The 15,578-nt window shown below is 36.1% G+C and overlaps 1 protein-coding gene and 2 long non-coding RNA genes across 16 annotated transcripts in view; 1 reads left to right on the top strand and 2 right to left on the bottom strand.

Moving 5' to 3' along the window:
* The window catches only part of LOC107998937 (uncharacterized), a 32,972-nt gene extending 30,050 nt beyond the window's left edge, over positions 1 to 2,922 (bottom strand). Inside the window, exon 1 of the long non-coding RNA XR_001766272.3 lies at positions 2,648 to 2,922. This is a non-coding gene — a long non-coding RNA (uncharacterized LOC107998937). The remainder of the gene's footprint in view (positions 1 to 2,647) is intronic.
* The window catches only part of LOC107998930 (klarsicht protein), a 223,460-nt gene that overhangs the window by 111,284 nt on the left and 96,598 nt on the right, over positions 1 to 15,578 (top strand). The window lies entirely within an intron of this gene.
* On the bottom strand, positions 3,853 to 14,537 carry LOC107998936 (uncharacterized). The gene is made up of 7 exons (XR_001766271.3): positions 13,602 to 14,537; positions 12,243 to 12,561; positions 11,121 to 11,234; positions 8,649 to 9,402; positions 8,430 to 8,551; positions 4,803 to 8,271; positions 3,853 to 4,567 (listed from the first exon to the last, which is right to left on the bottom strand). It is a non-coding gene; the product is annotated as an uncharacterized LOC107998936 (long non-coding RNA).

The following is a 15,578-nucleotide window of genomic DNA, read 5'->3' as shown; positions in this document are numbered from 1 at the left end:
GTTCCTTGTTTCCATATTCGATGCATCGAGGAAGAGTGGACAGGTAGACAGTGTCAGCCTTCGAAATTTACCCTGTAAATATTTCTCTGCCAAACGAATACTCCCATATTTACCCATTTCGAGCAAACACGTTGCTTAAATACCCGAGACTGTCCCCTTAGTTCCTATTAGACGAACGATCGAGTTCGTTGACGTTTCTCTGATAGCTACGAACCTCGAATGTCTTTTACGTTCTATCTCGCGATTCCCTTGATCCTTTTTTCAAAACCGGCAAGTTTATTAGACATTCGCTTGGAACGTTGCTATGTTATTTCCTCTTATCGTTCATCGCGTAATTAAGCCATTCGGAAAATATCAGGAGTATATGATTACGGTTCGATGATTCTACTTGTTTATTACTAAACACGTATCCAAAAAAAGTTTTTAAAAGTTTTACGATTAAGTAACTCGTTCTCCGTAAATATACCCACTTTCATATACATCTTCGACACCTAAACGAAATTGAACATTTAACCAAATTTTAACACAACACCGAATACTTCACGATCGAAAATTTAAACTTGTTACATATTCCGAAACTCGTTCAAAAAACCCACAACTATCGATCATAATCGCGCAAAAATATCGTCGCCCGGCGCGAATAATTAGACGCGTTTGTTACCCCCTTCACGTGCGCGCAATAAATAATTCCCGAAGATCGGCAAACGTTATGGAACTGAATAATTTATGAGGCAGAATACAATAATTAAATGACCAATAGTTGGTTATGTAGTTCGATGCGTAACCATCCTCTTATCTCTGTTCAACTCCCTCCCACCCCCGTGTAACGAAACATAGACCATAGCATGAAGTAACTCCTCGTTCGGTTCTCTAAAGCGTGATTACGGGAAATAATATGTCGCTTGTTCGTGCGAAATTACGGGAAACATGCGAGCCAATCTCTGTCTAAGGGTTTTATTTCGCGGTTTCGTTGTATACGCATACTCGGTGTACCCTAGGCCGAGCATGCTCGACACGTAGGAAGTTTTAATGTAATTTGGCACGCGGCGGGCGAATATAGCCTGCACGAACGAGCTTGCTGGCAGAAATGACGGAAACGCCGAGATTTCATCGGGCCCTTTTTTTTTATTCTTTTTTCGTCCCTTTCCTCCTTTTCGCTCATTTGTTTTCGCCTGGGTCGAGTTTTCACGCCGGTTAGGGAACGATTAAACTAATAACACGCTTCTAGGACGAGGTTTTGCGATTACCATGAGATGAAACTTGGCGCTCGTTGATACGGGGTAATTTGTCGGGGTGATTGGAGATGTGACAGAAATAGCTCGAATTGTCTCTGAATTTGTCTTATTATTCAAAGATTTTTTTAGAAATATGATATTTTAAATTGAATTCGGAATACCGCGTAGATATTTCGAGTATTAAGATAAAATGATATGATAACGAAATCAAGAGATTTTATTTTAAGAGAATTAAAATTCTCCTAAAATAAAAGAGAATTCGTTTCATTGTATTACAATTTCATTTCCATTTATAATCTATTAATAAATATGAAAGAATCATTCGAACTAAAGAAACGTTTAATTTCAAATTCGTTTTAAATTGAATACCGTTCCGCTAAATAAATTTCAATGTATGAAATATTAAAATATGGTAAATACTAAAGATATCTTTCTTTTTTAAAAAAAAAGAATCTCGAGCTCGTAATTTACGCATAACGTACCGACACGTGGATCATTCAAGGAAGTAGAAATAGTCTATGGTCATTCGTAAAACGTGCGTGAAGTTTTGAAATTTTTGGGATCGGCGGCTATAAATGTCATAACTGGTTCGCGCTGATAACACAACGCTCGCGGCGAAACCAGTTCGCTATACATTCGTGTCTCTCTCGTATAATATTTATAAAGACGATTTCTTTCCATGGTGTATGTATAACCGGGTTGTGCCGCGCGTTAATAAACTTCAACCACGGACAAGTTTATCTCGTGCTAAGCGATTCTATCGACTCGAATGTTTATCGTGACTCGCGTCGCGTATACGTACTATACGTGTGAGGATTCAATTAGTTATGACAACTTTGGATTCGAAGCGCGGACGTGAGTGGAAATGGAGCGAAGGAAGATTGCTCCGTGTATTTTCTGATTGTGTCTTTTGATGGTAGTTTGCTATGTTTAATCTTTCTACGCTTTGGTTATGGTACTCTGGAGGGATAAAAGCGTCTTTGGTAATGTATAAAAATGTTTTAAGTTGCGATTTTAATAATTTAATAACAAAATAAGCTAGAAAGAAAAGAAGCTAGAAGAAAGATTAAAAGCATTATACGAGAAGTAAAAAGATTGTGATCAATGATTGTGAATACATAATTTTCTTTCGTCATTTCCAACTAAATATTCGCATTTTTAAGAGAATGATTGATACAATCATTATTTTTTGCAATTACAATACTTATATATAACGAAAAAAGATGTTCAAACAAAGAAGAAATCACTTTATATCGTAGTAAATCAATTGTTCGACGAATACATTTTGAGGTTAGAATGACGTCATATCGTCAAGAAGTATAATTAACTAATAATTAAATTCAAATAATCTAATAAATTTAATCATAGAGAAAAGTAAATATCCGAACATGAAATCTGAATAAAAATCTTACCTCAAATTTCTCGAATTCTTCGAATTCTATAATCAATATCCAAAATGTTCGTACAAGTTCGACAATTATTCACAACACAATTTCAACACATCGCAAAGAAAAGAACTCCGATGCGAAATATTCTATGATTCAATCCGAGTTTCAATTTTCCCATTCTTAATAAACACTTATACGAATGCCAGAATCGAACTGATCAATTTTCTAAATTTGGAACGAAACGAACACACGAATGATATCGAAATTTACCGATTCTCGTTCCGTGGCGGCAATTACATTTTTCGATGCGTTTGCGCACATGCGCGCGCACACACGACGGCGTCTCTGCGTCGCGCAACCTACAATATTATTTCACATGGGACGCGTGTTCCGTAATTTACGCGGTTCGATATACGATTCCGATAATTGACAAGACGATCGATGGATCCGATGCAGAGATCTAATCGAGATAACCGCCTCCATACGATCTTTTTTCTTCTTTTGTCCTTCTTCTCGTTCGTCTGCTTCTCCTCCTGGTTTCTGCCCCTTCGCTTTTCGAGGAAGCCTTTCGAAAAGCGACCACGGTTGTTCTTTGTTAATCGTCGCAATGGCGTGGCAGTGAGCGTACACTCGTTCATCGGTTCCACTCGTGTACTATAATTATTCACACTCCATAATGCAGTATACGGCGATACGTAATCCCGGACAGGACTTGAAAAGGAAGTATACGAACCGTTCGTGTAATTATACACTCGCCGTGGCTTAATCTTCTAGCAAATTGTATTAAGATTTTTTACAAATTTTCACACGTTGCGCCGTAAATCTATTCGACGGTAGAATGGGATACGTGTACGGTAAATGGACTTCGTTCGTTTTCAATAGAAATTCTCGATTAATCGTTCCTGTACATCATTTGTCTTCTCATGTTTTCATTTCCGTTTTTCTCATCGTTTTTCTTCTTCTCTGTTTATTCTTTTATTTAATGGGAGGAAATGTTTATATAATTTCGAATATCAAAACGATTGAATAATATGATGCGAATGACTAAATATAAGTGGAGAAAATGATTATAATTGTTTTTTTTTGTTTATAAAGTTATGAATTTAAATTTCAATGTTTTCTATTCATTAATAAAGTAAGGAAAATCTTCAATCTTTTAATAACAAATTAAAATTCTTAATGTTTAATCCTAATGTTTAGTTCCAGACAAAAAAATATGTACAACATCGTTTAATTATAGAGAAATTATTTATTTGTGTCTAATTCTCTTTTGTCTTATCTCTCCATCGAATCTCTATAATATGAACGTATAATATATACCTATATACGCGCTATATACCTATCAATATAAATTGAATAACTCTGAAAATAGCCGTCCTCCAGGATTATCTTTAAAATGTTTCATAAACTTTAAACTTCCTTTTCAAACAATTTCGAAATAAAATCTAAATTCTAAATTTGCAATTCTAAATTTAATCTGCAGAATTTCCAAAACAGCTTTATTCTGAAACGACTCAGTGACAAGTATTACAATAGCTGTTTTCTAAATTAAATAAACTTTAAATCATATAATTCAATGTCAAGAATCTTAATGCATATCAACTATGTCACGAAAAATTGTCTTTTTATTTATTTTCATTTACCTAGATTTCCTGAACCAATTAATTAAGATCGGTGTGATAAACTGACAAAACTGATCGTCTGTGACACGTTTATAACAACAGCGAACGAAGGCAAGAAGCGATATACGCAAGAAACTTATTATAATCCATGGCTCGTCCAAGTTATTAGCATTCCGCTATCAATTATCCAGCAGCCCAGGCGCTCGAAATAACGAGCGTGGCTCCTTTCTCCTCCGTTCTCTGCTGACCACCATGTTTCTCCTTTTTTTTTCATCGATGCAACTATCATGTTGTTTAATCTCTCGAAACGTGATACGGATCGCTAAAAAAAAAAAGAAAAAATTATAAAATATTTATCAAATACCAATTCGTTCAAAAATATGGTAAAAACAAAACTTTATCAAATCGAAAAAACCCTGAAAATTTGCCAAACAATTCATCTTCAAAAGATTCAGACACGATTTAACACGATTGTACAAATGAACCCTATATAACAGCCGAGAATCGACGATTGCTGAATCCACGGTGGAACAATCCCTAAAACACGTCTATTTCACCTGATTCGAGGTAAAGCGTCTTCAGAGAACTCGGACAACATTTGCCTTTTCCGTTGTGTACTCCTCGGCCCTATATTTGACGGATAGATTGAAGTGGTGCTCCAAGTATAATGTCACAGAAGTTGCTCGGTGAAAAGAAGCTTCGTACGAGACGTACGAGAACGAGAGTACGAGAGGTGGACGAGATGTGTTGACCTAGCGGTGCGTCGAGCACCACTTGTTGCCGTGTCGTCGCTCGAGTACTTCTGTCAGTATACTCGAAGCTGCCGCTACTCAAGACGGCCTCGAACCTTTATTGACAGATGCAATCGTCCGGTATTTGCATTAGATTAAACAGTTCCGATAATCGTTGCTGCTCGTGCTCGTCCTAATTGGATTTATCGTGTCTCGTGTACGCACGCGTACAGTATCACTGTTTGGAGCACAGTTGGCCAATGATTGGAATCATCCGAAGTATATCTGAAAATTTGAATTGGATAGAAATCCCGTTACGCTGATTCATCGTTTCGATCGTCGAGACGAGGAATTTGGAAAAATTTTGCAATTTGGAAAATTTCGATAGAGATCGTTGAGAACTTGGAGTATTTCAAATTTTTTTAAAAATGTCTAAAAATTTAGAAAGCACTTGGAATGTTTGAATATTGAAATGTTCGAATGTTTGCGTGTTTAAATCTTCGAATATTCCCACATTTAAATATTTAAGTTTTAAATATTTGAAAACTTAAATACCTGAATTTTTTCCTTTTCTTTCCAGCGTTCGAATAAATGAATTATCATATAAGTTACGCACGTTAATTGAAAGTGAACGCAATCAGTAGAATTAGTAACTACGCTAACAGACTGTACTTTAGGTAGACACCTCGTTTAGACTTCAGGTTATTTAACATGTTGCGAGTGAGAAATAGCGCGATTAAGTATCAGAAGGAGTATTATTATAGTCCATTCGAGATCGTTAATCATCGTTCTAGTTGTGCTGGTGGTAAGATGTAAGTAGGTCAAGATATGATGAAGTTCGTTAAAGTTAATTGTAATATCCTAATGTAGAGCCCTTTAAGACCGTGGTGTAATCTTTAATAATCTAGCACAATGTAAAAATTCTTCTTTACAAAATTTAAGAGGATACACGCAATGGCCTATCGTAGAATACTTCTTCTATTTATTTTAAAATTATACAATTCAATGAAATTTATACGCGTGTTTGATCGAAAATTATCGATATTAAAGCTCTTACTTGCCTCTTTTCTACGTTCTCGAGGATTTAAGAGTACATCTAAAGTTACACTCGTCCGACACTTCATTGTCGTAGAAACATGTAGCGCTACTGACCGACTTGACAGGTTACTTTCCACTGAAAACTCCAGTAGACCGGGTTTCTTTGATCTTATCGATAATGATGTTACTCAGAAGCGTGGCCGGATGTCGAAATGTGCCGCGGCTGTAAGCTGTACATTTTAAATAAATTCGATTAAGCAACGAGAAAAACAACCATGACTCGTGTCTCGTTCTATATTATCGTAATTGTTTTAACGAGTAATTGAAAAGATATTATTCGAGATAAGCATTCTTGGAAAATGTTAAATATTTAATATCAACATGGATATATTATATAAATAATTTTAAAGATCTTTTAAATATTTTTAACAAAAATTATAAAATTTTCTTACCGGTATTACCGATATAAATTTTATTTAATAAAACGCTTAATTGTCATATCGTGATTCCGCGAAATCGTTCGTTAGCTGTTTTCACGAAATTTGTCGAAAAGCTACGCGAGCGAGAACCGGTTACACACGTGCCGACAGTGGCAAAATGATAAATACGAAGGATTTAATCAGTATTATAAATCACGCGTGTGCACGCGTGATATTGAATCCGCAATAAGAGGGAATGACCGCAAAACCATCGTCGCTTTGTTCGAATGAAAATTAATCGCTCTGTTCGTCCTTTGCATCTTATATGAACAACGATATTTATTAAATTAATAAAGTTATCAATTTAAAAAAAAAAACTCCTGTACTATATGGTAAAATAGTTATAAATATATTTTATAATAATTATAAATATCTTTTCAATATAAAATGTAGGAATTATTAAAGAAAAACTGAAAATAACAAATAGAAATAATTATTAATCGCTCGTGATTAAAATTATTTTAATTTTATCATCTAATCGATTATACTCGAAGAACATATCTCACGAACGTATTATGTGTTTAATTATTAAATGCAAATTAAGATAGGAAATGTAAATTGTAATCCGACGTATATAATTCCAACGTCAATCGCGCCTTAGTATTGTCAGTCGAGTCTGGCCGACTTAAATTGCAGATCTTCAGTGTGTATATACGGGTCTTCTGACAGTTTGTCTGGAGATTGACGGACAAACCAGAGATGGTTTGGTTTAATATCTTTGCGATGCATCATCGAGCTTGAAGTTCTTTCTTGATACGTATAAGAAACTTAACGGTAAGGTGCCGCTAATTAATGTTCGTTTCACGAAGCGATGATACGTTTTACGATCCTCAAAGTCTGTACTATGTTACTTTTTAATTGTCCTTTTTATGATTACCTAAAATTTTTGAAATAACATATTAGTTACATAGAGTTACAGAGTTAACCGAAATTAAAAATAATATGATAGAAAATATAATAATAAGATGATATATGATAAGAATAACGAAAGATAACGAAAGAATAATTATTTTCTAAGTTTCGAATTCCTCATCTCTTATTATCTCGCAAAGGATTAAAAATACATTTTTCGGTTAAAAAATTTTGCCACGTCCCACGTATGCTATCAAACGCATCAACGATTTCTAATTTTCAATCGTCGCTGCATACTGTCGCAGCCAGTTGAAAGAAACTGGTGCACGATTATCAGTCGCACGATGACACACATGGACAGTGTGCGCGCGGGAGAGACACGGTCGCACAGGCATTGAGAGCGTTATTGAATGATGGCTCGTCCAACTGCTAATGGGGCCGGACGCTCGCGCGACACACCGTCCAGAGAAAGAGAAAAAGAATCGTAGCGTGGAAAAAGAGCGGACGAACGAGCGTAGTCTGGAGCGCGAGAGAAAGGAAGAAGGGACGAGGAAAAAAGGGGTTGTCTCGTAAGAAGCGCGCGTCTCTTGTGCCGTTGTTGCTGTTGCACCGATGCACAACCGATGGATGCATTCTTCCGCCGTTCCCCGAACCATTGCACGGCGGAGGAGAACCGAACAGACTCGGACCCGGCCTCGCCTGGACCTCGGACTTCTCCTCGCCTCCTCCTCTTTCCTTCCCGCGTGTGTCGAACGATAGCTCGCGAGACTTCGAAGGCGTAGCCAGGCTGGCTGCCGACCAACCGATAAATAAAATAACTCGGTTGCGTTTTTATCGAGTCGATGCTTCGTCTCTCTTGCCATCTTCCTCCTGTTCCATCTCTCTTTCGAGAATCTATACTTTTGGAGCAGGCGTGCACATTTTGGCTGTAAGACAATTTCTGCGTGTTACGAATGTGTTACGAATTAAATTGAGTTAATGGCATAATTTAATCTTTTCCGATTACGATATTCACAGTTTAGTTCCAAGTGTAATTTTAATTTCAATTCTCCGAGCCGAGAACTATTAAATGCAAATTACTTACGATATGTTTTAATGCGAGGCTTCCGAGTATGAAAGATGTCCGTTCAGAAATTATATCCCGAAGCGACGTTTCGCCAGGAGTCGAATGATATGTACCGATATTTAAGCTTGAGAGGCGGACATCTAAAATTCACGACATATATTTCTTATATAATATTACAGTGGTAAATAATCTATGCTCGTTCAAGTAAATAATTAATACAAAAATTGCTAAACCAACCCTTTCTTTTCTCCAAATTTTTGATTTCATTTCTATTCTATGTACCCTTCTCTCAATCCACTACTTCTTTCCATTTTACCAACTTCTTCACACCTCATCCCCTATCTCTTTTTACCCTTTCCCAATCTCCTCCTCCAATATCCTTCCTCCTTTCTCTTCTTTTTCTTTCACACACCCTCCGCTCCATCTCTCCGACCAATTTCCCTTTTCCACTCTCTCCACCCTAACCGCCGTTACACCCCGCCGGTTCGTTCCTCTCGGAGTGGTTGGTACGTTGGGCAGCCCGGTAGTTGGAAGCGCGAACTTTTTTCTCAGCTATCGGGCCGGTGGATCGCGCTGCGATGCTGGACTGCAATCAGAATTGATTATAGCCTGCCGAAACTGCGCCGCGGCCCGCCGCGTTCATATTATACAACTCGCCCGCGGCCCAGCCGCGTCTCTCGCTCGCGCCAACGCCTCGATCCACTCGCTCTCTCTCCCTCGAGTCAAGATCATTCGAGGAGGGCCCGGTGTCTCCCTGCTCCCCTCCTTGATCCCTCGATATGCAAGCTGTCCCGTGCCCGACGTCACTGACCCACTCGTGCCGTGCCTCCTCAGGGATCCTCGTCCTTTGTCGGACCGGCTAACCGCCCCTGTCCGCTTCCTTTTTCCCCAACTTCGATGCCACGCTACTCGAAATACTCCATCTCGTTTCTTGACCAATTTAAATAACAAATGGGAAATTGAAGAAATTTGGATTTGGCCGTGAGGTAACCTGCAAATAAAAATGATGTGTAAATGTGAGACTTGAATGTTTTACTTTTTTGAGAAAATTTATAAGTGGAGATTTTTAGGTGAAAATTGTGAAAATTTGAAAGAATTGTGTTCATTTGAGAAGGTTTCCTCTTTTTCTTTCTAAATTTTTGATTATCCAATAGAAGAGGAATATCTGTAGAATCTTGAGACAAGTAATATTCTGCAGCATCGGTAACGTTAATTAATAGGTCGTACGTCGGTGAAACCGAAGGGTGTGCACCGTAGAAGTGATTTAATATCCGCTTTAATTAGTTTGAAAAACGCCCATTGAGAAAAAGAGAGGTCTACGACTTGCACACGCTACTTTCCTACGTTTTATTTCGATGCAGTTTCAAGGCTATTCGTGGTTTAAAGTTCATCGTTCAGTTAATCGTATCAAAAAATAAAAACATTTTGAAACGTAAAATCCAAATAATAACAACAAATTTTATCAATTGCACGACGTGTTATATCCAATATCGCCCATTAAAAATTTTTTTTTCTGGATTTCAAGAATTTACATTTCGATTTCGAGGCAATCCTGTTGTTTTCTAAAATGTTCGTGAAAAGAGCTTCCAAGAAACTGGATTGTTCGAGGCTACCGGTATTCCACGGCTGTATGTAACGCTTATATGTAACGCAGACAAGAAAGCGTATCTGTAACTGAATAGCCCTTTTTTTTTAAACGACTAAATTCTCGGTAGAATTCCAATAGCATTCAGTGGTGATCGCAGCCGTGGAGATATTTCTCATAAATCGAGAACTATATCTTGGACGAAGTCAAGGTCCGACAACGTGGAATGCAATAATGCGCCGCGTATTTCACAAACGATCAGATATTAAGTTTGAGCCACAAAGTACCATATTTGTCGTTATTTGCTGGAAAGCAGTAAAAGTGGCCGTGTGCATGTTCGAGGAAACAAGTGCGTATTTTAATGGCACGGTGAAGCAACTGTCCCTGCTCGTTCATCGAGTCCTTGTTTTTATAATCCGTGTTAAATGTCGTCGAGAACATTTGACACAAGTCACTCGGCTGTCCCTTGAGCGAGATCGCATCTTTATTTCGAAATTCACCTACTTTCGTCGTTACATCGAGCGATTCCTTTGATCCTGTACGCAAAAATTCTCTGCGAAGGGATTCAAACACCAATGATTTCCGTTAAGAGTACGTTTGCTTTCGTTTCGGATATATTATTTAATACATCGATTTTCATCCACGTTAGATTTTTATCACTCGCGTTTCAAAAGCAAATACATCGCGATACAAGTTTATTTGAAAACGTCATCTGAGCGTAGAGCTCCTGCTACTTTTCCCTTCTTTTTATCACGTGGAAGAACATCGAATAATATGTATCGACTATAATGAAACCTATCGAAGCGTGAAATGTGAGTTTTTATCAAACTTTCGCGGTGTGCTTCGCGGAGTTTGGATCGATACTTTTTTTCTGGTCCCATTACGTCAACCTTATTACAGCTTATGCAACGATAGAAAATCGTAGCCCGATATTGCGTAGCTGGTCGTTAGTAGAAAGTTATATCCATTTATGTGATATGAGGATCACGAGATACGAACGTTTTGTACTCATAAGAATGACGGTGATTTTCGCGATAGAATCGATGCTCGTTTGCTTTTTCCGTGCGCATATCGCATTCCCTTTTATATTTACCTATTAAACGAAATAGAATTATCAGTCTTACCTTCAATATTTCGTTTCAATAAATATTTCATTCCGCAGCTTCGCTATCGTCCTCGCGAAGTTGAAAAACTTGTCAACTTCATATTTTTAATGGGGAGAAAAAATTCCAATTCCACTGAAAAAGAAACAAGAATATTTGTAAAATCGATAGAATAATATTCGAAGTATGACGCGTGATAGTAGAAAATCGATTTTACGATTATTTTATCGTGATTGTACTCGAACGGACGATATGAAGGAATATTTCGTGAGATTTTTGTCGAGGCAATTTTCACGTTCGTCTGCCTATAAATCGCGAGAGCCGGGCTTTAAGACTCGTTTAATTCTTACACCCTGTTGAAAGTTAATAGGAAGCGACGAAGAAAGCGTGTAAGTGGCCGATGGGTGTTGGCAGAACGTAGCCGGGCGAACGTTTCTAGGGTCGGGGAAGGGCGTAAGAAAAAAATGTTTCTACAACCCCTCGACAGTTCTCGGCTGACTCCCTAAAGTCTTCGAAGCGTAACTTAGCATACTTTATTTGATTTTTTGTATTGGATAATAGTCCCAGGTAATAGGGTGGCTACGAACCAAGCTGAAGAAATGGCAGGGTTGTCGGGCAAATTTTCACGCTTCTCCCACTACTGTTGCATTAACAAATTTACATTTTTTAAATGGAAGGGTCGCGTTCTCTCTCTCTCGGGGTGATAACTTGCGGCCCATTTGTTCCTAGGAGAAATGAAACCGCCGTTGCATCTTAATAAAGAATGTACGGGCATTTTGCTTGCTAAATTGCGAGATTTAGATCGAAATTTTTCATTCGAAAATCAAGCGAGGAACGAGTAAAGAGTTTTATAAAAAAGAAAAAAAAACTTATATATATATCAATTAATTTCATTATTTTTCAACTTTTAATTTTATAAAATGTCGAATTATATTTACTATGTATTTATCACAATTACTACATAAGTTCGTAATAAATTGATTATCCACATAATCGATTCTCATCCTCGATAATTACGAAAATGAAAAATTGTAACAAGAAGTTAAATATCCGAGAACAAGTTTCTCTTAAGAAGGAAATAAACGATTCCGTTCAAAGTACAACGAATGACAATTTGCTTCGCGATCCATTTTCTTTTCTTACCTTGAAGGGTTCAGCAAACGAGATCTCGTTTCTTCGAGACGGTTCTCTTCATAATTTGTCCGCCGTTCCTCGTCCGGCTCCTTAATGTCCGCGCATTATCTCGCTATCATATTAACCTTTTCGTTTAAAGTACATATTGGGCTACCACGCGTCCATTAGCATTACATGAAACCGTGACGATAAGATCGGCAGCCCTATTCTATGCGGACGGCAATACGTTTAATACGGACAATCGACGTCCAGTTACGCTGGCTTCCAAACACGGCCTCATTACCTAATGATTGACTGACTAACTGGTAGCGAGCCCAAGTTAATCGATCTGGAAATGTAAGATTGAGGGCCGTGTTAAAAAGTTAAATCATATGGTATATTCTTCGTAATTATTTGCAATTCAACCGAATATCGAGGAAATTATACGTAGACAGAGGAATCGGCGAGTTTCATTGTTACCTTTTTGTCTTCTTCCATCTGGTTTTATTGGGCAAGTCATTTCTGAATACAAGGTACACATTATCGTGATTGTTACAGTTTATGAATAAATCGCTCTTGGGACAAAGGGAGCTCTTCTTTTAAGGTACCAATTCGTATATTGCACTTTATTGTAATTTTCATTATTGTCTGGGACCCGTGAAATTGCCGTAGCAAGCTACGTATACTTTTAATGTTAACCCTTTTATTATTACTTTTCGCCATGAAATTGAGGATAAAATAAAATAATAAAAAATAATTGCAAATTGAATTTCGTAAGAAAGAAAGATGATAACGAAAATAATTTATCGTAAATAACTTATTAAAATTATTGCGCACTTATTCGACAAATCTCAAAATTATTCAAATATATGAACGATCTATCGTATCATCCGTTTCCCCTTCTATTTTCCAATAATTTACCATGCCTCCTACTCGCGGAATCGCGGATCAGATTTCGTTTTGAAAAAAATGATAGCGGCTACGATATATCTGTCCCGCGGCGTGCAATCTTTAAAACATATGTTTTTCGTAATCGTTCGCGCGGTTCTATTATCGGACCAGGGTATAAGGGGCGATGGAGGATCGAAGGGGGCGGCCGAATCCGGGGGAACATGCTCGGGGCGCGAATCTATACATATTTAATGAGAGCACGCAGTTGTAAAAAGCAGCTGGCGAATTGCTCCCCGGCAGAGTGACTTGGCCAGATACTTTTATTCAAATCTCATAGCCACCGCGCGAAGATGCTCCTCGCGGGAGCCGCGGAAGGCATATCAAAAGAAAAATGCTCTCGCCGCCTTTCCCGCATGCATAAACATAATCCCCGCATAATGTATATTTCAAAGTCTTCCGCTCGGCATCACTGCTCATTACTATTAGATTGATACTCACCACCCCTGCTTCTGGTTATCCTATGTTTCTCCTTTTTCGTTTGCGATCCTTCGGAATGATATTTGACAAAGATCGTATTTGTTTCGAGAATGGATGAAATTTTTTCTCCTTGATATTTGACGAGATTTCAATCATGTTTTCAAGTAGAATAAAACCGGGATAAAATAGAACAAGATTACGAAACTATAGAAAAATAATGATAAATATAATAATATATATATAAATAATATTTTAAATAAGCTTAAATAAAAAAAAAATAATAATTATGAATAACAACACAGGTTATGAACAGATGCTTCGTTTGCTTCTTGATATTCGTTTGTCAAAACAGATGCTAAATGAAATTACTATATATTTAAAAGTTAAGATTTATCGTTTTTTAATTTTAATTTTTCCTTATAATTTTTAATTAGAATTTTAAAATTAAAATATGCACCTATTTCGTTTTGTAAATATTATTGCGTATTATTTTTATACAACATAGATATGTCTTGAAATTTTTTGACGAACGTATTCTATTTCCATGTACACGTCATGTAAATGTATGTCATATTCAATACTTAATTACATAACGATATTAAAATATTCAATTAATAAATTAAAATAATTGGTTTAAAGTTAATAATTATTTTTATTTTATAAATATTTAATAGTTTATAAGTAAAATTCAAATCAATTAATAATTATATATATTTGGAAATTTAATACTATTTTGATTTCGAAGTTAGTAGAACAAGATGGCTGAGTCACGCCTATCGAGAAATCCGTGCTTTTTGTGGATTAATATTTAGTTGTTAATTAGTGCAATTAATCTTTAAATATATCTTAAATTTTTAATTATGTGAGTGTTATAATTTGTGTGAACGATATAAGTTCTGAAATTCTTGTTTTTTTCTACATCAACGAATTTGTAGTCTACTTGTTTGCAACCATTGAACTACGTTCATCTTTTTTGGTAAGATTTTTCGTATTCTTTATATCATATATAAAGTTATTTGTAACTCGTAATACGACAAAAATTATGAAGAAATTTTAAATTATTATTTTATTCATGCATGATTTCTTTCTTACGTAATTATCCAAACGACTTTATTTGTTATAATAATTATCGATTGATTCATTTATCGATAACGTATTTATAGAGGTTAAGAATTTTAAATAGCGTGAATTAGAACGAATTAGTTAGTAATAATGCAATCAAGATAAATAAATTTAAATAAATTATAACGATTTATCAATAATTATACAATTACGACCGTTTAATTAAGATAAATCGCTAATAATATACAGAGCGACATGTAGTATAATGCTACATTGAGTAAAAATTATATTGAAATTTTGTGATAATATTCCCAGGAAAAGGAAAAAAAGTCGAAAATGAATAATCTAGAAATTTATTTAAAAAAATTTTTTTTCGATTCGATCAAAAGATAAAAATCATGCAAATAAAATCAGAACAATTAGAGGAATCGAGAATTTTGAATGTGATCGGGTGCATCGCGTGAGACACTCGTGAATCATTGAACAAAACTTCGACATAAAATACATAAAAATGAATTACTCGCGCGAAACGAGATAATAATGAGACAAGCCCCGTTCGACATTATCTACAACGCATACAAATCTGAACAGCACCCTAAAAGTTGTCGCGATATTTCACGAGAACAAATAAAAGGGAGAATTTCTTCGTTAAAATTCGATTTCAATCTGAAATATTTCCGTTTCCTATCAATCGTTCATTTTTATTTTCTACTTTCTTGAATTCTTCTTTTCGAACTTAACCTCTCAACAAAATTATCACAAAATTTATAGACGTAATTCTGTATCCAAAATTTTCATAAAACTTTCTTTCAGTATCAAGAATTATTCATTCAAAATTAATAATTTTTAATAAAATAATTTTCTACATTCGAAATGTCATTTGCCAATTAAGCGTTCTATACAAGTTTTTACGATTGCAAGTGTTTCTGGACCGGA

The sequence above is a fragment of the Apis cerana genome, linkage group LG12 (assembly GCF_029169275.1).
Source record: "Apis cerana isolate GH-2021 linkage group LG12, AcerK_1.0, whole genome shotgun sequence".
Lineage (NCBI taxonomy): Eukaryota > Metazoa > Arthropoda > Insecta > Hymenoptera > Apidae > Apis > Apis cerana.
This window is presented reverse-complemented; position numbering and strand designations above follow the sequence as displayed.